The following is a 26,806-nucleotide window of genomic DNA, read 5'->3' as shown; positions in this document are numbered from 1 at the left end:
ATCAGAGTGAGATTCTGGGATGTCTTGTATGCCAGACATAGATCATCCCTCAACAATCTGCAGGAGACAGAGTATAGAGATAGGGCTTTGATGTGAACAAGGACATTTTGTTAATGCCCTGAATACTTTTATGAGGAATCTCTGTGGATATTCCAGTTGTTGCATGTGTCAGGTGAAGTCCATAATGAATGGGCATTGTACTCAGTGATGGATCAGATGAGGGCTGAGTACAGTGGAACAATGACTTCCTTGAATATAGATGTTATAACCTTACTTATAAGTTGAGCAAAATAGAATGATTTCCTTACTACCTCAAACACATTTTGGTCAAAAGCCAGGCTACTGTCTACATACATCCCCAAATCCCTGACTACTGGGTCTACTCTCAGAAGTGTATTATCAATTAAGTACTTTCCTAGGGTAGATGACTTCCCAAAGGGTACTATTATGCGTTTCATGGCACTGAGTTTTAAACAGTGTCTATGGCAGCAGTTATTTGTCTGCATTAGCCTTTCCTGAAGGATATTAGTTTCTTGGGAGGTTCAATACCTGCTCCCAGTTTGCAATCATTCGCAGGCTTCATCAGCTAGAGGCTCTTGACATTGATCTTGACTTCTGAGAAGTAGATGCCAAAAAGGAGATGACCCAGCACTGAGACTGGAAGGAGTCCTGTATTCTAACTTCCTGGATTCTACCTGAGAGCCAGCTGGCAATCCAGTCTGTAACATAAGGGTTTAGGCCTAACTTTGTGAATTTGTTTACAATGCCTGAGTGTGGTATTGTATCATATCCCTTGGTCAAGTCAAGGTAGGCAGTATGCACCATTTTGCCCTCATCCACTGTCTTGGTGACCTTCTTGAAGAAGTCTACCAAACTGAATAGGCATTATATTGCCTTGACAAAACTAAACTGGGTTGGAGGTCAGCATAATCAGTAACACTGTTTTCCATATTTGGAACAACAAGTCAGTCAGTTTACCTGATTCAAATGGAGCAAATGTTAGCTTCTCTAACACAAAATTAAGATCTGAAAGAGGAGCCACCAGTTCTACTGGAAACCTCTTATGCAAAACCCCCTTCAAAAACATTTTGACATAAGAATTCATTGAAAGAAGATACTCCATTGGCAGACATGCTGAAATGGCTGATAATTGAACCTTGATGGAGGAGTAGGAAAGGCCATAGGATAGTAACTCTCACAAATATTGTAAAATCAGTGAACAACACTGAATGGGTGTTGCTTATGTTGCTGGCACCAGCTACAAAACCTTTTTCATTTACTAATATATGATTTTCTAGTAGCAGGTTTTCAAGCCTCCAGTAGTGCCTGCTGCATGTCATCAGTAAATGGGTCTTAAGGGAATTAACACCCTATCATCAAGGCAGCCAATTAATGTTCATTGGGGTTAGGGTATTTCAAAAACCCCTGTTCCTTTTTGAGTAGATCCAGTCAGTAAGGAAACGCAGCAATTGCCCCTGACCATTTCCAAAGCAAGGGAGAACCACAGTTTCCTGCGTCAGAAGGGAGCCACCACAAAAATCTTGGGGGTTTCCTTCTGATCCTCAGAAGTACCCTGGATATCAGTAGAAACAGTAGAAAAGCATACAGCTACATACCTGTCCAAGGAAAAGAAAAGGCATCTGTCTTCTAGGACTTATTGCATGGAGTCATTCAGCAGAATCTTGCCAGCTAATTGCTCAAGGAGGAGGCAAATATGTCTATTTGAGGAATTACCCACAAATGGGTCAAATCTTGGAAGTCTCCCTAATCTAGTTTCCATTCGTTAGAGTCTGCCCTTGTTCTGCTCAGCTTGTCTGCTGAACAGTTTTGCTCTTTTTGAATGTAGAGTGCCTGTAGAGTGTGAGTGTGCTGTGAAGCTATATTCCAAGCTAACCTGTGTACTCTGCAAAGGGAGTGTGACCTGGTTATCCCTTGCCCTTTTATGCACTATATGATTGTGGTATTGTCTGTAATAACTTGATGAGGTCCTAGGGACCACAGATGATTCAAAAAATTGACTACCTTGATCATGGCAAGCATGTCTTTTATATTTATGTGCTTGCATCTGTCTTTGGTGTTCCATCCTGAAACTACTCCTCAGGGAAAGTCCAAGGTGTCTGTGGTGACTGACTGCTTTGAAAGAGGGAGGGATTGAAAAAGGGAGACCCAGATTTAAGGATATTTGCTGACTTCCCAAAAACCCACTACTGGAATTTGATGAGACAAAGGATGTTGGGTCTCGGGCCAAAGGAACTTCAGATACCATTTTATCTTTCTCATGTGGATTCTTGGCAAGGGTATCTTGAGAATCATAGATGCCATGAGACTCAAAATCCTGAGTTATTCCCTCACACTGACTGTAGTCTGAGTGGAAAGTTTAGAAATAGATTTAGATAAAGATCTATTTTTCGCTGTGGAAGAAAAGCACTTTGAACTAAGGTGTTCAGCTGATACCCTAGGAACACAATCCTGTGTGATGAAGTCAAAAAAGACTTTTGAATGTTCTCTTGGAATCCCAGCTTGCATAAGAGATCTCTAACCCAAGTGACAGGTTCCTGACACTTTGCAAAAGATTCTGCAAAGGTAAGTAAGTTGTCTAAATATGGAAAATGTAGATGCACTGTAGCCTGTAATGAGCTATAACTAGGGTTAGACACTTTATGAACACTCTTGGTGTAATGAGTAATCAAAAGGGTAAGGCAGAGAACTGATCATGTGATCCAGACATACACGCCTTAAGAAACATCTAAAGTTTGAATGAATAGGGATATGATGAGCATCTTTTAAATCTAATGTTTCTAGAAAATCTGAATGAGGAAGAAGAGGTAACAGGTTGTGAAGTGATACCATTTTCAGCTTGGACACCATCACAAACAAGTTTAGGATCCAGAACTGGTCTCCAATCACTTTTCTTCTTTGACACAAAAAAATCTTTGAATAAAACCTTTTCCCACCTGAGAAAGAGGAACTTGTTCTATCACTCCCTGAGACAGCATGTGATGAAGGACAGGTGGAAATGCGAATGTGGTCTGGTGGATGAGGAATTACTCCCTTAAAAGGAGGAATTTCCTCCCACCACCATTTGCAACCTTGAAGAGTGATCTTCAGAACCCGTTTGTCCGAAACTATCTTTTGATAAAAGGAAAAGTGGAGACTCAGACATTCTCAATGGAAAAGAGGGCTGCCAGGGTGGGGGTGGTTGGGACAATGTCCTTTAAATAGTCATTCTGACTTGCTGGACTGTTCTTAGTTTTGGGAGGTTCCAAAATTCTTTTTGGAACACGCCTTGCCATTTATTCTTAAATGTTTGTTTACCTGCATTTTGTTGAGAGTATTTATTTTGCTTTTTGCCAAAATTTGATGAAAGGTTAGAGAATTCCTTTAACAATTATAAATGGAAGGCTGAAAAATCTTAGAGACTCCTTGAATCAACTAACCCTTTTCTTCACACATTTTGATCACCTCTGCAGCAGACCGGCCAAAAACTAAATCTCTCTCCAAAGTAGAATTTAAAATCTTAGTCATAACATCAAATGGAAGGTTGTGAAAATGCAGCCAGGCAAACTTCAAAACAGTGCTAGTAGTCATAGCCCTGGAAGAAGTATCAGCTGAGTCATATACACAATGCAAACAACAAGCAGTGACTTGTATAACTAAAGAAAGTAAACTATTTAAAGCAGATTTTTCTTGACAAGAAGAAACTGGGTGGCACAGTGCTGCAATGGTTAGCACTGATGCCTCACAGCAAGAGGTTCTTCAGTTCAATTCTCAGCTGGTGTGATTTCTGTATGGAGTTTCCATGTCTTCCTTGTGTTCATGTGGGTTTCCTCCCACATTTCAAAGACATCACTGTATTTCCAGCTTAGCAATTATTCTTATGTTTTTTAATCCTACTTAGGTTTTCAGTTGTATATCTATACAGATGTTCATTCACATTATGATTTGTTTTTTACACACAAAACAAAAAATACACTGGGAGCACACCAATAAGAGGAACGAGTTGAAGGTGTTGAAGATGTTTAATGAAGCACAAACACAATGTAACAGAATATACTGAAAGACAGGGTTCAAACTGAAAGAAAAATTAACGCTTTCACTGAATAAATCGCGTTTTCGTTTCAACTTCATCAGAATACCTGTTACAAAGACATACAGCTTTATATATACACAATTAAATACAAATCCTGATTACCATTGGTCATCCATAAACAAGGAATAATTGAAATTTCGTTCTTAAAGGCAACAGACCCATTTTGAAACCAGGTATTAAAAAATGTAAGAAATACATGTACCAAAATCATTCATTTAATCCTCACTATAACAACAATAATATAATAAAATGTATATAAGAAAATGGTGGTCATAATAAATACTACAGGATATCTATGTTGTTTGTAATCCCTAAAAATGTTTGTAAAAAATGTTTAAATATATTAAAAATCGTTGAATAATGAAATTAATAAAAATATGGTATAACACTAATAATAATTCTACAAAATTATAATTTAGCTTGCCTTAATTTCATGACTGGTTTAATAGAAACCATATTAATAAGTCCTGGAGGTCTTGAAGCATCTAACCATATCTGCCAAAAAAGTTCACAGTATTCTAATCGTGTCTCCCACATACCGCCCCTAATGTCCTTGGTAACTATTTCTAAGACAAAGAATGTAAAATTTGCATCTTTACAAACCAATTTATGACGATATAATGCGTTATTGATATTTTCCTTATTGATTTCGTAATGATGTTCATAAATTCGTGTTTTTAATTTCCTTTCCATCTTGCCTATGTAAAAGGAACAACACAATTTACACAGGGCAAGATAAACCAGTCCATAGGAATGGCAATTTGCATAACATTGACTATACAAGATCTTGTTTCTACTGGGTAATTCTATTTGGGATACATTGTACAAGAAACAGCATTGTGAGCAGGCTCCACATTTGTATGTGCCTACTTTAATTCCTTTTTTAAACAAACGTGAATTATATCCAGACTCAAACAAATTTTTAAAATTTAAATCTTTTCTGTATGTAAAATTCAAAGAACTGTGTCGTAACAGTTCAATGTCAGTAATTTCTTGAAATTTTTGCCATTCTTTTGAAACCACACTCTTGATAACCCCTGAATCGCCATTATAATCAAGTACAAATGTATTATGTCTAGTAGTATCTAAAGAAATAACATTAGAGGTAGTTGCAAGATCCGTGGTTACAACTTCTTGTCCTAAAATGGGAAGAAATCTATCCTTTCTACCACAAATTACTTCATTTTTTTATTTCCTGTATCAAAGGTAGCGGGTAACCTCTGTCTTTAAACATATCAGAAACCTTGTCACATTCAATAATAAAATCCTTATCCTCAGATGTCATCCTACTGACCCTAAACAGTTGACCTTTAATCAAGTTCTTTTTCTGGAAAAAAGGATGTCCACTCTTAAAGTGGAGGTAGGAGTTAGAAAAGGTTGGTTTCCTGTAGATTTTTAGAGGAAAATTTACCATTCAACTTTGATATACTAACATCCAAGTAATTAAGTACTTCTTCATTAACCTGGTAGGTAAAATACAACAGACAGAGGGGAGGGATGGATTGGTATTAAATTCCACACACAACGATGGTATTTTTAGTATGGACCCTATATATTCCTATGGTGGCTATAATATTTTTAACTACAGTTCAATTTCAGTGAATATTCATAATTTTCATTTATTTTCTAAGGGCTTTAAATACATTCCCTCGAGGAAAGTAAATATATCGAGAGCCATTATTGATTTGAAAATGTTTATTAGGAAAAAGAATTTTATTCTATTTTTCCAAAATAATCCCAATTTTCCATCTACAACATCCTCATTGAGGAAACCAAGTACATTTAACCCCCCCATTCATCAACAGTTGAAAACTCTTGAAAGTATTATGGAAAAAGAAATCAGGAAAGAAACAGCAAAACATAGAATTTTTTCTAATCTTTCTAAAGATGAAAATGATTTATTAGATAAACTTAAGAAAGATGACACTATCAGGATTATGCAACCAGATAAGGGTGGGGGTACCGTGTTAATGGATGCAATTATTTATTAATCCAAGATGAAGCAAGAGCTTAGTAACTCTTTGAAATGCACCACAGTTTCAGTCAATGAGGTTAATATTGCGAATTCTCGAATTCATTGTATGCTCAATGACTTATTATTAGAGGGATCCATAAGTTTTGATACTTTTAATTTTTTATTCAACAAAAAACCCAGAGTACCATCAGTATTTGGTATTCCTAAGGTTCATAAGTGTGTAGCTGACCCTCCACTTAGATTAATTGTTGCCTCTGAAGGGGCAATTACTTCGTTGCTTGCTAAATTTGTTGACAACAAACTTAAAGAATTATCTTGGATGGGTCCAACTACACTAAAGGATTCCTGGGATTTCCTTAGACAACTAAAGCCAGAATTATTTCATGAAAATCTGCTTTTTATTATATTAGATGTAGTTGATTTATTTGGTAGTATACCACATGAAATTGGTTTAAGCTTGTTGGAAGAATACATGAATACTTTTGGAAAGTTTTCCAATAATGATTTTCTTACCATACTCACTTTAATGGACATCATTTTAAACAACAATTTTATGTATTATGAGGGTGAATTTTATAAACAGGCTAAGGGGGTTGCTATGGGCGCCAATTGTGCCCCAACCTACGCCAATTAAATTTTGTCTTGGTGGGAATACACTTTTGTAGTAAACAGTGAATTCAAGGAATGTTGGATTTTTTGCAAATGTTTTCTGGATGACATTTGTATTTTGTGGATAGCAGGTAAACCGAAATTCCTTGAATTTTTGTCTTATTTAAAAGGAACTACTAGTTTCTTGGATTTGAAGTACTTAATTACTTGGATGTTAGTATATCAAAGTTGAATGGTAAATTTTCCTCTAAAATCTACAGGAAACCAACCTTTTCTAACTCCTACCTCCACTTTAAGAGTGGACATCCTTTTTTCCAGAAAAATAACTTGATTAAAGGTCAACTGGTTAGGGTCAGTAGGATGACATCTGAGGATAAGGATTTTATTATTGAATGTGACAAGGTTTGTGATATGTTTAAAGACAGAGGTTACCCGCTACCTTTGATACAGGAAATAAAAAATGAAGTAATTGGTGGTAGAAAGGATATATTTCTTCCCATTTTAGGACAAGAAGTTGTAACCACGGATCTTGCAACTACCTCTAATGTTATTTCTTTAGATACTACTAGACAGGATACATTTGTACTTGATTATAATGGCGATTCAGGGGTTATCAAGAGTGTGGTTTCAAAAGAATGGCAAAAATTTCAAGAAATTACTGACATTGAACTGTTACGACACAGTTCTTTGAATTTTACATACAGAAAATATTTAAATTTTAAAAATTTGTTTGAGTCTGGATATAATTCACGTTTGTTTAAAAAAGGAATTAAAGTAGGCACATACAAATGTGGAGCCTGCTCACAATGCTGTTTCTTGTACAATGCATCCCAAATAGAATTACCCAGTAGAAACAAGATTTTGTATAGTCAATGTTATGCAAATTGCCATTCCTATGGACTGGTTTATCTTGCCCTGTGTAAATTGTGTTGTTCCTTTTACATAGGCAAGACGGAAAGGAAATTAAAAACACGAATTTATGAACATCATTACGAAATCAATAAGGAAAATATTAATAATGCATTATATCGTCATAAATTGGTTTGTAAAGATGCAAGTTTTACATTCTTTGTCTTAGAAATAGTTACCAAGGACATTAGGGGCGGTATGTGGGAGACACGATTAGAATACCGTGAACTTTTTTGGCAGATATGGTTAGATGCTTCAAGACCTCCAGGACTTATTGATATGGTTTCTATTAAACCAGTCCTGAAATTAAGGCAAGCTAAATTATAATTTTGTAGAATTATTATTAGTATTATACCATATTTTTATTAATTTCATTATTCAACAATTTTTAATATATTTAAACATTTTTTACAAACATTTTTAGGGATTACAAACAACATAAAATATCCTGTAGTATTTATTATGACCACCATTTTCTAATATACATTTTATTATATTATTGTTGTTATAGTGAGGATTAAATGAATGATTTTGGTACATGTATTTCTTACATTTTTCATACCTGGTTTCAAAATGGGTCTGTTGCCTTTAAGAAGGGATTTTCAATTATTCCTTGTTTATGGATGACCAATGGTAATCAGGATTTTTATTTAATTGTGTATATATAAAGCTGTATGTCTTTGTAACAGGTATTCTGATGAAGTTGAAACGAAAACGTGATTTATTCAGTGAAAGCGTTAATTTTTTTTTCAGTTTGAACCCTGTCTTTCAGTATATTCTGTTATGTTGTGTTTGTGCTTCATTAAACATCTTCAACACCTTCAACTCGTTCCTCTTATTGGTGAGCTCCCAGTGTATTTTTTGTTTTGTGGTTCTAATTTCACTGGCATCTACTTGTTTTTTTGATTTCTATTGATGGCTGAGCTACCGGGGGCCGAGTCTGAAGAAGTTCCACGAAGCACTTTACAGGGTGAACTCAGGAAAATGATTGGACAGTTGTCCCAACTTATTGAACTACTTAATTCAGCATGCTCTGCTTTCACTACGTCAACGTTAGGCGTACCTGGCATCCAGGAAGCGAGGAGACCATTACCGACAATGGCTTTGAAGGATTCTGTGAGAACCAAGGTTCCAATTACTTTTAGAAGTATTTCCAAGGCCAACAAACTCTTGGATACACCACCTATTTTTTTTGAACCCAGGAAGACGTTGATATTTCATTGCCAACAACTGCTGGGACTAACGCCCACGTTTCTTCAGGTGACTCTAATTCTTTCAATTTACCTAGGGTTTCAAACGCGAAACCAATGCTGAATTTTCAAGACATTTTAAATAAGAATTATGAGTTTGGCAATCATAATCAAAATAAAGTGGGATATGGACAATCAAAAACTCTCACTTACAGAGACAATTTAGACCAATTATATTTTCTTATGGACAAGTATAAAAAATTAGAGGTTGATAATGTCTATTTGAGTGAATGTCTTAAACAAAAAATAGTCCCTAAGGGACTGAGGGTTTGCAAATACCCTAACAAAGTTAAAGAGGGCACTGAATTTCATAAAAATCTCATCAATATTTTTAACCAATGTGGTTTGAATGTTGTTAAAGATATAAGGGATGAGAATGAGAGAGATAAACTGCTGTTAATTAAGGATATGGAACATGTGAATGAAGTTATTGTTCAAGAATTAATGTTTACAGTTGATGGTGAAAAAAACAAATATTTTGATATTTTTACTCATGTGGACAAGAATTGTTATGTTAATATCACTAGGAAACAGGGCAAATTAGATAGGGACTTGAAAGAATACCACGAAGGTGTAGCGTATCCAAAACCGAGATTTTCCTATGTACACCAAGTACAAGAAACTAATGAATTGGATGGTTTTATTTCCAATGACCAACCACTTGAAATAGTGAGCATAGATGCAGATGCGTTTATTCCAGAGAACGATATCCCTTTAGAACAGCCTTATCCACCTCTACCCAGGCGTTCCAACAGGATTCGGAACAAGCCATATGTTCATTACAACTGCAATCATTACGGACGACAGAGGGGAGGGATGGATTGGTATTAAATTCCACACACAACAATGGTATTTTTAGTATGGACCCTATATATTCCTATGGTGGCTATAATATTTTTAACTACAGTTCAATTTCAGTGAATATTCATAATTTTCATCTATTTTCTAAGGGCTTTAAATACATTCCCTCGAGGAAAGTAAATATATCGAGATCCATTATTGATTTAAAAATGTTTATTAGGAAAAAGAATTTTATTCTATTTTTCCAAAATAATCCCAATTTTCCATCTACAACATCCTCATTGAGGAAACCAAGTACATTTAACCCCCCCATTCATCCACAGTTGAAAACTCTTGAAAGTATTATGGAAAAAGAAATCAGGAAAGAAACAGCAAAACATAGAGTTTTTTCTAATCTTTCTAAAGATGAAAATGATTTATTAGATAAACTTAAGAAAGATGACACTATCAGGATTATGCAACCAGATAAGGGTGGGAGTACCGTGTTAATGGATGCAATTATTTATGAATCCAAGATGAAGCAAGAGCTTAGTAACTCTTTGAAATACACCACAGTTTCAGTCAATGAGGTTAATATTGCGAATTCTCGAATTCATTGTATGCTCAATGACTTATTATTAGAGGGATCCATAAGTTTTGATACTTTTAATTTTTTATTCAACAAAAAACCCAGAGTACCATCAGTATCTGGTATTCCTAAGGTTCATAAGTGTGTAGCTGACCCTCCACTTAGATTAATTGTTGCCTCTGAAGGGGCAATTACTTCGTTGCTTGCTAAATTTGTTGACAACAAACTTAAAGAATTATCTTGGATGGGTCCAACTACACTAAAGGATTCCTAGGATTTCCTTAGACAACTAAAGCCAGAATTATTTCATGAAAATCTGCTTTTTATTACATTAGATGTAGTTGATTTATTTGGTAGTATACCACATGAAATTGGTTTAAGCTTGTTGGAAGAATACATGAATACTTTTGGAAAGTTTTCCAATAATGATTTTCTTACCATATTCACTTTAATGGACATCATTTTAAACAACAATTTTATGTATTACGAGGGTGAATTTTATAAACAGGCTAAGGGGGTTGCTATGGGCACCAATTGTGCCCCAACCTATGCCAATTTAATTTTGTCTTGGTGGGAATACACTTTTGTAGTAAACAGTGAATTCAAGGAATGTTGGATTTTTTACAAACGTTTTCTGGATGACATTTGTATTTTGTGGATAGCAGGTAAACCAAAATTCCTTGAATTTTTGTCTTATTTAAAAGGAACTACTAGTTTCTTGGATTTTACCTACCAGGTTAATGAAGAAGTACTTAATTACTTGGATGTTAGTATATCAAAGTTGAATGGTAAATTTTCCTCTAAAATCTACAGGAAACCAACATTTTCTAACTCCTACCTCCACTTTAAGAGTGGACATCCTTTTTTCCAGAAAAAGAACTTGATTAAAGGTCAACTGGTTAGGGTCAGTAGGATGACATCTGAGGATAGGGATTTTATTATTGAATGTGACAAGGTTTGTGATATGTTTAAAGACAGAGGTTACCCGCTACCTTTGATACAGGAAATAAAAAATGAAGTAATTGGTGGTAGAAAGGATAGATTTCTTCCCATTTTAGGACAAGAAGTTGTAACCATGGATCTTGCAACTACCTCTAATGTTATTTCTTTAGATACTACTAGACATGATACATTTGTACTTGATTACAATGGCGATTCAGGGGTTATTAAGAGTGTGGTTTCAAAAGAATGGCAAAAATTTCAAGAAATTACTGACATTGAACTGTTACGACACAGTTCTTTGAATTTTACATACAGGAAAGATTTAAATTTTAAAAATTTGTTTGAGTCTGGATATAATTCACGTTTGTTTAAAAAAGGAATTAAAGTAGGCACATACAAATGTGGAGCCTGCTCACAATGCTGTTTCTTGTACAATGCATCCCAAATAGAATTACCCAGTAGAAACAAGATCTTGTATAGTCAATGTTATGCAAATTGCCATTCGTATGGACTGGTTTATCTTGCCCTGTGTAAATTGTGTTGTTCCTTTTACATAGGCAAGACGGAAAGGAAATTAAAAACACGAATTTATGAACATCATTATGAAATCAATAAGGAAAATATCAATAATGCATTATATCGTCATAAATTGGTTTGTAAAGATGCAAATTTTACATTCTTTGTCTTAGAAATAGTTACCAAGGACATTAGGGGCGGTATGTGGGAGACACGATTAGAATACTGTGAACTTTTTTGGCAGATATGGTTAGATGCTTCAAGACCTCCAGGACTTATTGATATGGTTTCTATTAAACCAGTCATGAAATTAAGGCAAGCTAAATTATAATTTTGTAGAATTATTATTAGTATTATACCATATTTTTATTAATTTCATTATTCAACAATTTTTAATATATTTAAACATTTTTTACAAACATTTTTAGGGATTACAACAACATAAAATATCCTGTAGTATTTATTATGACCACCATTTTCTTATATACATTTTATTATATTATTGTTGTTATAGTGAGGATTAAATGAATGATTTTGGTACATGTATTTCTTACATTTTTTAATACCTGGTTTCAAAATGGGTCTGTTGCCTTTAAGAACGAAATTTCAATTATTCCTTGTTTATGGATGACCAATGGTAATCAGGATTTTTATTTAATTGTGTATATATAAAGCTGTATGTCTTTGTAACAGGTATTCTGATGAAGTTTAAACGAAAATGCGATTTATTCAGTGAAAGCGTTAATTTTTCTTTCAGTTTGAACCCTGTCTTTCAGTATATTCTGTTACGTTGTGTTTGTGCTTCATTAAACATCTTCAACACCTTCAACTCGTTTCTCTTATTGGTGAGCTCTCAGTGTATTTTTTGTTTTGTGGTTCTAATTTCACTGGCATCTACTTGGTTTTTTACACACAAACCTGATGAAGTATTTATTTGATATGAAAGTGATGTTTATTAAAAGTTGTATATTTATTAATATTTATTCTGATAAATGTCTATTGGTAGATCTTTTTGTTAGTCAGTCATTTTTTAGTTAGTTTATTAATTAATAAGTTTTGATTACTTGGTTAGCCTACACAAAGTGTTAATAAACTGGTGTTAGATTGTAAATTGCAATTTGTCTCTAGTTTCAGTTTTAGGTAGCACAGTCTCTGATTGCACTATGGTGTTAAGGGGAAGGGGGATTTGACTAAAGGAATGATTTTAATGCTTTTATTGCTCTTAACAGAACCACCCCCTGTAACCACTCCCTTGTTCCAAACAACCTGATTATATATAAATAATAAATGTTTTTGATGCCTTTCATTACACTCAACTAGGATCGCTTGTCTGTGTGTTTCAATAAAGGATATTCCAACTGTGGACTACCTACTGTTTTCTATTTGATTATTCTATTTGATTATTTTGTAATACATCTTTTACAGTTCAATTTTTATTAAGTGAACTAAGTGTAAAACATAATTTAGGAAGTGAACATCACACCCTCCACACTGCAAAGTTTGTTCTTCATCTGTTTTGGACCCAGTATAGCTTGCATACTGAGGTTTTCTGAGACTTCAAGGGATACTATGGATTTCTCTTTTTGCAGTTGTACACAGTGAGGTCTTTGCAGTGTTTTATCCATTCATTGGTCCCCTTAGACTGCAGTGGGTGTGTGTTTTTTCCACCACTGGGACTTTAACATAGAAAAAGGCAAGCTATTTGACTTGCTGACAGCACGTACCTGGGAGGAGAATGATGATGACAGGATTAATCTAGGGAACATTAATGGTGAGGAAGTTCAAAACAAAGATTTGGACAATTTTGAATAAGCTAGAAAAGGAACTGAAACACACAAAATGGTAGTTTTGGGAACAAATTTGCTTACAACCGAGTCTAGATAAAAAGAGACTGCCTAGGGGACTGCTCCTTTACAAGAAGCATATGTGGAATAATATGGATGAAACCCTGACAGCTGAATGATTTAATACCTTAACCAGTGCTAGCTAGAACATCATAAGATTGCACCTTAAAAATATCCTGGCTACACAGGAGGCAACTAAAGCTGCAATCTCAAAGCTGGAGATGGCTATATTAAATGAGAATCACAAAGACCTGGATGCTAGGTTTGATTCTCTGAGAAAGAGGGTAAAAGGGTTTGAACAATCCATTAAAGAACATAATCTAAAGAAGATGACAAGGAATCAGGATGATAAGGATGACTCAGAGAGACTTAATAAAACAAGAAACAAGAATAAAGACAGAGGATTTTTAACTACAACAACTATAGGTGTGATAACAGAAGAATCAACACAGGCTGCAAAAGGTGCCACCAATGTGACAGCAGACCTCAGCAGGTTTTTCAAGAGGGATATCGATGCACAGAACCAGAAAGAGGCATGACACAGATGGAACAAGTTCCCTCACCACCACCATCTTCACAGATACCTTTGGCTGCCAGCACACCTCAGATATCCAAGGAGAGGCAGGGGTACCTAGATCAGAACCAGACCCAGAATCACAGAATAGAACAGAACCATCAGAGAGATATAGTGGAGGAACACCTGAAATACAACCAGAATCAACAGGTCAACCGAGGCCACAGACAGCATGGCTACCAACTGCAGCATCTGGAACTCCGAGACCCACACCACCAAGAGGGACATTACAGACATCAACCACAACACCAACAACAGGACCAGTACCAATACCATCACCAGGACCAAAGTCAGAGCTCAAGAGAATGACAATACCATGAGATTCTACCAAGAAGACTACTACTACTACAATCCCCTGATACTCCAGAGGGCACAAGAGGAGTTTAAATGATCCCCAACCCAAGCCAGAGCCCCTCCAGAAGGCTGGAGAACCACAATGGACAGGAGTGAGGGAAATTAAATACTTGGGGGAGCCCAACTACACCGCAGAACCCAGAACCAGACAGAGAAACCAACCACAATATTAACTTACCCCATTGTTTGGAATCATTCCAAAAAAGAACTTAGTGACATTGATGTTAGTGCTCTTTCAAAGGGATTTACGTTTATTCTCCACTGCAGGTCTGACACAGCACAGGTAGTGGTTGATTTAAAATCTTATGTCAGAAAATTGAATCAGAAAGTTCGATACCATGGCAAATCTGATACCACATGAGAAAAAAACTATTGAAGAAACAATAAAAAGACCCAGTAATTACTGCCCTCCCTTACACCAAACTTTAGCAGCCTTTTAAGTCAAATGTGAAATGGACATCAGGAAAGTACTGCAAAAAACAGCAGGGAGAAGGTTCTACAACCTTAACAAGGGTGAGAAAAAAAAACATTTTTAGAGCTAGGCAGAGATAAGTTTTGACAGTTTGTGAAGGCTGACAAGGGAGAGGGTATTGTTGTTATTGATACCAGCAGCTATAACTAGAGGATAGAAGAAATGCTGAGTGACACAAACTATTATGAGTCTTTAACTTTAGTAGAGATTAAGGCATCATACAACTGATACACAGCCTTGACTGCACTTTATGATGATGGTTTGTTAACAGATAACTTGTTTGACTATCTACAGACACCTTCTCCCCACATGCCTAAATTCTTTTGAAACCCTTAGCCACATAAAAAAATTGAAAACTCTCCTTACAGGCCAGTGGTTGCAAGCGGGCGGTCCCTGACCGAAGCTACTGCCATCTACCTGGATTTTTTGTTACAACCTCTAGCTGAGAAGAACACCTCACACATAAAAGACTCTAATGATTTTTTAAGTAAAATAAAAAATGTTACAGTTGATGCTGACAGTATTTTCTTAACAATATATGTCAAATCATTCTATACTGTACTTCCACATTATTATTGTATTGAAACAGTGATCGATTCTTACAGGAAAACCAACAATGGCACACCAGCACAACAGGAAAGAACAGGTAAACTTCTGGATATGGTGCTTAGCTACAATGTCTTTATGTTTAATGGAAATTACTATAAACAAAAGACTGGTATAGCCATGGGGGCATCTATGGCCCCTAGCCTAGTCAACATAGCCCTAGGCAAGTGGGAGGAGGATTATGTTTATAACAACAGAGAATGCATGCAACATATCATGGTGTATCTGCGCTTTATTGACAATATTTTTGCTGTGTGGAAAGGAGGCAGTGCTACATTAGAAGAGTTTATCAGCTATCTGAATCAAACCACCAGCTTACTGTGTTTCACTTCTTCACACAGCCTCACCTTGGCAGTCTTCTTAGATATGCAGATTACTAAAGACTTGGACCAAGGTGAAATGGACACATATCTTTACAGAAAACTCACCAGAATAAACCTCCTGCTACATAATAAGAGTTTCCATCCTACCAGGATGAAATATAACATTCTTAAGTCCCAGGGTATAGGTTGGCTAGGATCACCACAAATGTGGAACCCTTCCTTAAGAACCTAAATGAACTTGAAAATGATTTTTTTGGTGAGGAGATATGAAAGCAATATGTTGAGAAGCGTTTTGGAACCTATAATTGAACTAAAAAGTGCAAATGCACCAACATTTAACAGGCCTTTTAGGAGGGTGTTAAAGAAATCTATGGACAACAAATCTAAAGACAGTTATATCTTGATCTTTACTGTTAACTATTACATCATCGTTAATTTTATTGGAGAGAACTGGGCCATAATCACTGAAAGCTCATATATAATGGACATCATTAGAGAAGCTCCTTCCTTTGTGTATAAGAAAGCCAGGAACATCAGGAATTGTGTTGAAGGTAGCCCTAGACCACAGGATGCATGCACCAATAAGTGTGGAGCCAACTGTGTCTTTTGTCAGCACATATAGGAGGGAGACATATTTTTCTGCCTTTATTTAAAGAAAATGATTAAGACCAGTGCAGGAGGTGACTGTAACTCAATGCAGGTGGTTTACAAGGCTAGCTCCAGTGACTGTGAAGCGTTTTATATGGGGAAAATGCTCAACGGATTTAAAAGAAGGATTTCTGGTCATCTTTCTGAAATTAGAGCTAAGTGCAAGAATAACACACTGGCTCAGCATCTGCAGCTACACAAAAAACACACTGGCTTTAATTTTCAAATTATTGACAATGTGGACCTTTTGAAACTAGAAGGAGACATCCCTAATCTTTTAGAAAAGTGTGAACTATTGCGGTAGCTGAAACTGAATTATTTTAGAAAACTGTGACTTAATTATTATTGCTCCATAAAAAGCATACTAAATCTCAGAAAACTGCACACTGTTTAAAAGACTATTAAAAGACTGATATGGGACTGATTAATGCTGGCATTACTTGCTTATGTTGTATTTAAAAACAAATATCAAACAATGTTTACTTCTTTTTGCACTAACTTACAATGTTATAAGGGATATCCTTTAAGTGGCTCATGTACACATTAATCATTTTTGATGGCTCCACATTAAATGCTACTTTATATTTTAAACTGAACACTTATCTGTTACACTTTTTCATTTTAGGCAGTGAAAGTCTGATAGTGTGTACAATGTGCATGTGCATGTGCCTAGACTTTTTCCTTTTTCTGTTTTAAAGGTTGCAATTACTCCTGAGTGCACTCTTACACACTCAAACTGTGTTTTCTTAGTTAGATGCCAAACTTTAAAAGATCCTCATGGCCTTAGTGCTTTATTTTTAACATTTATCACATATTTCCAGCTCAGCAATTGTTTTCATGTTTTCTCATCCTAGTTAAGTTTTTAGTTGTATATCTATATACATATTCATTCATAATATGATTTGTTTTTGATACACAGACCTGATGAAGTATTTATTTGACATGAAAGCAATGTTTGGTAAAATTTGCATATATATTAATATTTATTCTGGTAAATGTCTATTGATAGATCTTTTTGTTAGTCGTTTTTTTAGGTAGTTAATTTCTTAATTAATACAGTTTTGATTAGTTGGTTACCCTACACAAAGTGTTAATAAACTGGTATTAGATTGTAATTTGGAAGGGGGACTTGGCTAAAGGAATGATTTTTAATGCTTTTATTGCTCTTAACAGAACTACCCTCTGTAACCACTCCCTTGTTCCAAATAACCTGATTATATATAAATAATGAATGTTTTTGATGCCTTTCATTACACTCAACTAGGATCGCTTGTCTGTGTGTTTTAATAAAGGAGATTCCATTTTTAACTCAACTGTGGACTACCTACCATTTTCTATTTGATTATCTTCTAGCATGTATTTTACAGTTATATTTTACATTTCGATTTTTATTAAGTGAACTAAATGCATAACAATTTAGGAAGTGAACATCACACCGTCCACACTGCTAAGGTTGGTATTTGAAAATCAGGGGCTACTAGCAATTTTCTTTGACTTGCCCACAGAAATAACTTTGAATAATATTTCAGAAGTAGTTTGGAGAAGCATTGCAACATGCACAGTTTGCCTGCTTTGATTTAGGAAATAACATTCAAGAAATATATGGCATGTGTTCAAAGTATTAAATCATTTTGAAATATAGTTAATGATGCAAGTTTTTTTTCTGAGGGAAAGGCGAATACATTAATGAAAACTGGTAAGATATGTTATATACTGTTTTTTTTCTTTAGAGACACACACACACACACACACACACACACACACACACACACACACACACACACACACACACACACACACAGAAAACAACACATACTTAAGGATCTTCAAAACAGTAAATAAAACTTAAAAAAAAAAAACAAAACAAGAAAAAAACAAAGGAATGAAAGTTTCTGTCTAGTCGTCCAGAACTGCTCGATCAACAACTGTGTTCCTAATTGTGACACACTGATTTATCGAATTGTACCTTCAGTATTATTAAAAAAAGGTCATCAAAGAGTAGCTTTGCTTCTAGAACTGTAAAAACAGCTGTTGTGCACATACTGCTCCCATATGAGTACTTGGCCACAGAAAACACAAGCTTGAGACATTCTTTTCTGCAGCCACACCCTGCAGAAGTAAAATATGTTACTGCAAGAAAAAAAAATGCAATGAAGACCTTTTACAGACTTCGGTCTGTAATAAACAGACTAACATTCCTTAAAAGTTATGTCCTGCAAGATAATACTTAGGACACCTTCATATATTTTTGTTTTATAGTATACACACAGTACATAAATATTTTTAAGTATGTTTGTATATGCTTTTATGTGTTCATTTAATTAGCAATTAATTCAATGATGTATTTATAAAATATGATTTTACCTAATGTTATCATTTACGTGGGATCTCCTGATACAGATATCTCTTTTCCAGTCGCAGGTTAATAAAAATAATATAGAAAACATATGAACTTTGTTTTCATTTATTATGTAGGGAAGATTAAAAGGCAAAGGAGAAGGGAACAGAATAATATGGTACACTCTGGAGGTTATATGATATAGAACCATAGTTAATTTCTGTTTGAACTATAGGTGCTGGGGTTTTATTGTCTAATTTATTTTTATATTCATTTTATAGAAAATTTTAGCATAAGAAGCAAGAAAATTTTGATGTACAATAACTGAACATCATATACTTAAAGCACCGTCTGTCAAAGGCATCTTATGGAAAATACTGTTTACTAGCAGAAAAAGTACTCTGAATGAAGCAGTGAAACATTTTTTCATGGAGGAAGAGACATTCTCTATACTCACAGTTTGTAATCCAGCTGTACTGTAGCTCAAGGGCCTAAGATTTAACTAAGACCGCTAGTTACTGTGTGAAGTCTTTATGCTTTCCATGTATCCCTGTCATTTTCCACTTTGCATTTAGGTTCCTCCCACTATCTAAAACATACTGGTTGGACTGGCTACTCTAAACTATCTACGCATATGCATTCACCTATGACCTTGTGGTTCAGGCAATGGCTGAATGTACCCATGAAGGATCAGGTCACTTATTGCGTTAACAAAAAATAACAATAATAACTCTGAGACTAACAGTATCTCTTAGAAAGAAATACATTTGATGTTTGCAGCAAAGTCAGGCAGAGAGGCCTATTTTCAGAAAATCAGTTCTTTCTTACACTTTTGCACACTTTACATTTGACAAAGTGCAATTCAGCTCACACTACTACTGAGTGAAACAAAATATACAGGTAAAATATTGTCAATATGTTAAAAGTCTTGGATATTTATTTATTATGGAAGTATTGCTGTTCCAATAAACAGTTTCTATAGAACCATGGGTAGTTACTAAATCCATGCTATCAGATTTGAACCTGACAGAATGTGTGGTCATTTAAACTTCCTTATATCTTAATTTGCATAACAACACTGACTAACGTACACAAATTTGAATAAAAAGTTATCCAAATAACTGTTGTACTTATATACAATTAGGCATGTCTTACTGGTGAATTACAGAAAGACAATTCTGGGCACATTGTGGGTGCTGAGAAGAACACTCTTCTAACATCAAATACTGAAACAATATTAATTTCATAAACTCTAATTGTACCCTAACTTAGGAATGGGGTCCATTCCTGTCATAGTATTAGAAACCCAAAACATTTGTAAAAACTAAATCCTGATTGTGAAGTCATGGGATGAAAGTCAGAAACTCCGCATCACAGACTTTGGTTCTCTTTCTGAAAATAGTTGACTGTTCTTTCAAAGTAGAGGGGCAGTTATTTCAAGAGGAGAAATGCCTTGGTGTTTTGTTATCATGTGATGGTAGAGGGGATTAAGAATTTGATCTGCAGAAAGGGGGTGTGCCAGATAAAATTCTAAGAGCAGTAACTGCAATTCAAGAATTGCAGGACTGACCATGTAAATGTGATAAAATATAAAGCCCAAGGTTGCAGTAAATCAAAGTGTTTACCCTGTTCCATGTGATAGCAGTCTCAGAGTGTATAGATGGTAACCAAGGTATGAAGATGCAGTTCGGGGGGGGGTGTAGGGCATTTGAATTCCCTCAGCATAAAGTAATATGAAATTGCTAAGAAAGAGATCTGATGTTGTCATTTCATTAATTCCTCAATGTATGGGTCTCAGATCTGGCCACATTTCTTTCAGACTCTTGATCTCTTCACTTTACCCATAATGCCCCAGACTCTTGTTTAACCTCAGATCTCATTAGTTGCTCTAACACTACGGATATGGATTGTACTCTCTCGATCTCTGGGTGTATTTTACCTGTTATATTTGTGAGTAGAAGTAGAATTATTTCTATTTTATTTTCCTCTTATTAATATTCTTTACCCTATTCTCCCTTTTCTGGTATTTTTCGTCTTTTCTGCAGAAGTTTTCAAATTCCCTTTCATTCTTCCTACCTGTTTCTGTTGGGTACTCTTCACTACTATTGCTGGTAATGTACTTTCCCCTTCTTAGCCATCTTTAGGATATTCTTTTGAATACCATTGCTAATATCTTATACTTTTTGCTTGTGTAAAAAAAAAAATAAAATAAAAAGAAAACAGAAAAAAAACTAAATTCAAAATTCTTTCTTTCCTTGTCCTGGCTTTCTAAGATGGCTGAAAAGCCATCAGGCTTCAAAAAGCATCTATATTAGATGACTGAACTTTTAAAAGTTCGAACGTCATATGTTCAACACCATATGATCAAATTTTTAAAAGTTCAAAAATCTAATAAAAAAAAAACCCACAGAAAAACCTACATGAACATTTTAAGCTAGGGGGAAAGCCCTCCTCCTCCCCACACCCCCCGCTCTTTAAATATACCAACTCTGAGATCGCACTACAGTGCAGGAAAGGGAAATCTTCCCATTCCGCACTGTACAGAAATCTCCGTTGAAATGTTCAAACTTTTAAAAGTTCGATCATATGGTGTCGACCATATGACGTTCGAACTTTTAAAAGTTTGATAACGTAATATAGACCTTACAAAAAGTGCATTTCCTGTGGGCATAAGATACCCAACTCTGATAACCACAGGGAGTGCGTGCATTATTTAGGTACAGCCCATCTTGAAACCCCCAGTGCAATATACTGCTTTTGAAAGGATTACTGCCTGCTTCTGTACCTTATTCTTCAGCTAAATTTTCAGAGGCTTAAACACTCTCCAATAAACCTAGGTCAGCTTTGGAATCCAGGAAGCACAGAAAATGCTTTCCTATTAGGTCTCAAAACCTGTTTCTGCTTTGGAGCTGCCTGCAAAACAATCTAAGAATTTGGATCCAACTTCTTTGGATCTGACAATGTGGACATCCAAGTCTCCTCATCAATGAAGTCTTTGTTTCTCTTAGAAGCCTGTTTTCCCCTAGGCTCTGATCTTAATTTTTACAGGAAACACCTAAAAGATCTTCCTGCCCTCCATCCACTTCATCTTCTATCAGATCCTCTCAAAGTATCTCAGAAGCAGATTTAGATTGGATGTTGAGGAAGTTCCTCAGAGTTCAGATCCAGATGAGGTTTTTAATGGCTCCATCTCCCATCATATCTGGGAGCCTACAACCAGTATCTCATACCATAATCGCTCCTTCTCCAATCTGACCAGAAATTTTGGAACCCTGGGATCTGAGAGTCAAAGCACTGGATCCAAAGACAGCCACATCTTTGACCTTGACTGCGACCTTTACTCATTTAGCACCAATCTCCCTAAAGTGAGATGAGTCTCTGAGCTGAAGCACTGGTGCCGGATCTGGGGGGAATGCCTTCAACTCCAAAGCTTTCAGAGCCATCACTTCTCTAACCCTCAGCAATAGATAGCTTGGGTCTGACTCCTCCCTCATGGCAGTTGCCCAGGAAGGGGTGGAGCTTAGCAGCATCTGGAGCATTGATTCCATTGAGGCTGGCAACAGATTCTACCAGTCATTCTGCTTTCAAGGTGGTGAAGAGAGCTTTCTCTCATCCAAGAGTTCATTCTACTCTTACATCTTCAGATTCTATCTCTATACTTCCCTAGGATCTGACATCTGAGCCTCATCATCCTGTCTCTTAGGGACAGCTGGCCTGTATGAGTTTCCCGGTAGTTCCCACTCAGCAATTTTCCTTATCTTCTGATACCCCTCCAGATTAATCCACTGAGGAGGTCTCCTGGAAGAGACTGTGTAAAAGGAGGCACATAGATTCCCCTCAGGAATCTTCGACCAAAGACACTGACCTCAGTGAAAGGGAGGGGTCCCCCAGACCTCCAGTGGAAGACATTCTAGAGATCCTCAGCCATAATGTTGGATACTTTTCCAATCCCCCTTCCCAAGTGGAGTTGGTGATCCTACAAGCCTTTGGGTCTGGCCCATCTACATTTTGGGTTACCCCTCCATCTGATGACCTTATAGAACTTATGTCTCACCAGGCATGGACGAAACCAGACACCATGGAATGAATCCCCCATTGTCCAGATAAATTTCTCACTCCACCCAAGGACAGGCCTCATTGGAGTAAGAGAGTTCCCATGGATGCCATGGTTGTGGTGGTAGCCACAAAAAGGTGCTAGCTGAGCAAAGATCTACTGTTCATCCTCCTAATAGAGATTCCAGGGTGATGGACAGGTTTGGAAAGCATGTTTAAGCCTCAGCAACATTTGCTGTACTGTCACTTAACTATCTGGCACATTTTACCAGATTGTAGAGAGACTTGATTAAAGAACTCTCTAAGTCTACTACTGGGTACATGTTGGCAGAGGAACGTAAACAGTTTTCTTCACAACTGGCGATCCTTCAATTGAATTCCAGTGCATCTAAGAGGTTAATCTCTAATGCAGCAGAGAGTTCCTTCATAGGCAGCGGGTTTAGCATAGCCATCAGGAAATATGCCTAAATGCGATTGTGTGACTTTGTGGAGCCTTTTAAGCTTCTTTCATTAATGTTGGCTTTGATGGAGCTTCATTGTTTGGCCCCACAGTAAAAGAGACACTCTCCCACAGTGAATAAGATGGAAATACCTTGTCTGTCATGGGAATCCTTTTCTCCCTGGAGAAATCCTGTTCCAGGAATCAGCATGGAGTGAAAAAGATGTGGTTCCAAAAGTTGGAAGGTCCTTTTCTTGACTCATGAGGGGAAACTTCTTCCAGAGGTAGGGGGAAGTTACAATGGAAGATGCTACTCTCATGGCCGAGGGGGTCTGCAAAATCAAGGGTTTTGAGATTCCTTTTTGAAGAAACCCTTTCAGCAGTCCTGAGGGGTTGCCAACTGCTCTTCTCTGGATGAAATCGGGGAGGGGGGGTGGCACTTGTCTCTGCACCTGGAAGCCTATGCATCTATTACAAAAGACACTTGGGAGCAAAAAAATCATATCCAGATGATCCTTTTGCAAATTCCACCATCCAAATAAAAAAATATCCCCGATGTTTCACCCAATCAGTGAGAGTTATCAACCATAGAAGTTCAAAAGCTGCTAGACAAAAGAGTCATCCAAGAGGTCCCACCAGACCAGAGAGGATTTAGAACTTACTCAAGGTTCGTTTTAGTGCCAAAGAAAACAGGGGACTTGAAGCCCATCTTGGACCTCAGCAATCTAAATCAGTTTGTAAAGAAGTCCAAGTTCTGGATGGTCACTATTGTCCATTCTACCTCTTACAGAAGGATGATTGGATGTTCTGTATCTATCCTCAGGATGTGTACTATCACATCACAATGAACAGACACTCTTGGAGATATCGGCACTTTCAGCTGGGGGTCAGCCATTACCATTTCAGAGCCCTGCCCTTTCATCTCACCACAGCCCCCATGGTGTAAACCAAATGCATGGTAGTGATAACAGCTCATCTCAGACTGCTCTGATTAAGAATGTTTCCTTCCCTTGATGACTGTTTCCTCACTGCCCCAACCAGTCATATTCTTGAAAAGACTGGGAACTAATTACTTCAATTATGTCAATCTTTGAGGATTACAGTCAATAATACCAAGTTCCTCCTTCAACCAGTTCAAGTCTTGGAGTTTATAGGAGCTCACCTGAACACCTCCAGTCAGCTCGCCTTTCTTTCATCAAACAGAGTGCAGTCCTTAAGATTACATGTCAGGGAGATACTTTCACACACTTCTCCATCAATGAAACTGGTGCTTCAGACCTTAGGGTCAATGGCTGTGGCTGTTACCTTACTTCCAACAGCTTGTTTCTATACGCATGTCCTTCAGTGGACTCTGGGTGTTCAATGGTCAATTCTTCACCAGCCACTGATCCAGCCAATAAAACTTTCTCAGGTTTGCAAGGACTCCCTGCTTTGGTGGATTCAATCCAATGAAGTTTGTCAGGGACACCCCTTTGTATTTCTATCCCCAGTAGCCACAGTAATCGGGGACACCTCCCAGTTGGGGTGGGGGCATTTCTTGGGACAGACAGTTTAAAGTAGGTGGTTCCCAGAAGAGACCAATTTGCATATCAATGTCCTGGAGATAAGGGTGGTCCCTAGTATTGTGGGATTTTTCAGAACTTTCTTCCTACTTGGACAATTGCTAGTCAAACAGACAACATGTCAGTAGTTTGGTACATCAACAAACAGGGGTGAATCCAGTCCTACCCACTATGTTGAGAAGCAATGAGAGTGTGGCAGACAGTGATCTCCTTCTACCACTTTCTATTAGCAAAGCATATACAGGGAAGAATCCAACATGCTAGTAGACAGATTCAGCAGAACTATCCTGATGCCTCACAAGTGGTTTCTCAATCAAGTAGTAGTGGAGAGAATCTTCCATCAATGGGGTCAACCTTACTGCAATCTTTTTGCCTCTCCTCTCAACAACAAGTGCAGCAAGTTCTTTGCCCTAATCCCCCCGGGGGAGTCACTGAGAGATCCTTTTTTAGGAATCAGTGTGGTGAGTCTCCTTTACGCTTACCCTCCCTTACCTTTAATCTCAATATTTCTTCAGAAAGCACTCTGTTTGAAGAGCAAGGTAATCCTAATTGCCCCTTTTGGCCTCATCAAGTCTGGTTTTCTCTTCCTTTGGTCTTCACTAGAAAAGCTCACACAGACTCTGCCAAAAGTTGCTGTGATGGAAAGGTTAGTCTGTTTTTGCTTTCTTGTATTTTGTGTTGCTTTATTGCCTTCTTCTATTTTGTATATTATTAGTTTTCTTTAGACAGTGCTTTACTTCTATTCTGCTTTTAATTGCATATTTAAACTAGGAAAGAAACCACAGCTGTGTCACTTGTGAGTCACATAAAAATTAAGATTTCCCCCACCATCCCACCTTAGTTCTGTTCTGTTTATAAATTCAACTGTCTTTCTAGTTGCCTGCCCCTTATATTAATTTCACCACATATCTTCTTCCCTCCCCTCTTTCTTTGGCTATTATGAGTAGCACAAAAATTATTGTTTTGTGAAATTACTCCCCTTCAACTATTTAAATGTATTGGACATCCTACTATATTCCATAGAACCAGAATACAAAGTGCCCACCCCTTCCAATCTGTCTTGCCCTTTTAAAATTAGTGGCTATTCACTTAGATAGCTAAAGGTTAAGTTACCCCCTCTTTCATATCTAACTGCATAATGTACTCTTCAGCTCTTACAATATTAACCAGTTTAATATCAAAATGTGGAAAATCAAAACAATTTTCCACATTTTGAGCAATTTGTTTTCCGTATTTGGTAATACAGAATTACCGAAATGTCAGAAATGGTAACCTTGGAATTGGCATTCGAACATCGGAAGTTCCAATGTCGAAAGTCCATGTTACCAGCAACATTTTTGCAGGGGGGGAAGCCCTCCTGCACCCCCCACACCCCCTGCATATTATATATTTTAACTCTGAGATCACACTACGGTGAAGAAAAGGGTAAATTTCTTGATTTCCGGTATAATGTGATTTATTATCAGAACATCGATCCTATTTTAGAGAATGTACACTACCATTCGTTAATGAGGATTTGAACATTTCCAGATCAGCATTATGGAAGCTGGAAAACATGCATTCCACCATACCAGTTTCACATAAATGCCATTCCACATTTTGATAGTAAACCCATTAAGCTACTTTTTCCATTTTACCTTTAAAATCTGCAACATCTATTCCAAGACTACCAATTACTGGAGAGCCCATATTCTTCCTATTAGTAGACATCATAGGATTAGTGCTTCTGTTTTGCTCCTGGTGGGAAAAGGAGCATAGGAACATTATTTCCTGGAGACTGATGACCACCAGAAGGCCTAATAACTGCTTCATGGGTGCCAGTTTATAATTTGTGCTTATATTTTGCTCCTAGTGCAAGAAGGAGCAGAGTGCATAGATTCCTGACTCTTCTGGCTGGGAAGTGATTCTCTGTGTTTGATCTTCCTAGTTGATC

Source organism: Protopterus annectens, chromosome 7.part1, assembly GCF_019279795.1.
Source record: "Protopterus annectens isolate FY-2018-M chromosome 7.part1, PAN1.0, whole genome shotgun sequence".
In the NCBI taxonomy this organism is placed as follows: Eukaryota; Metazoa; Chordata; order Ceratodontiformes; family Protopteridae; genus Protopterus; species Protopterus annectens.
This window is presented reverse-complemented; position numbering follows the sequence as displayed.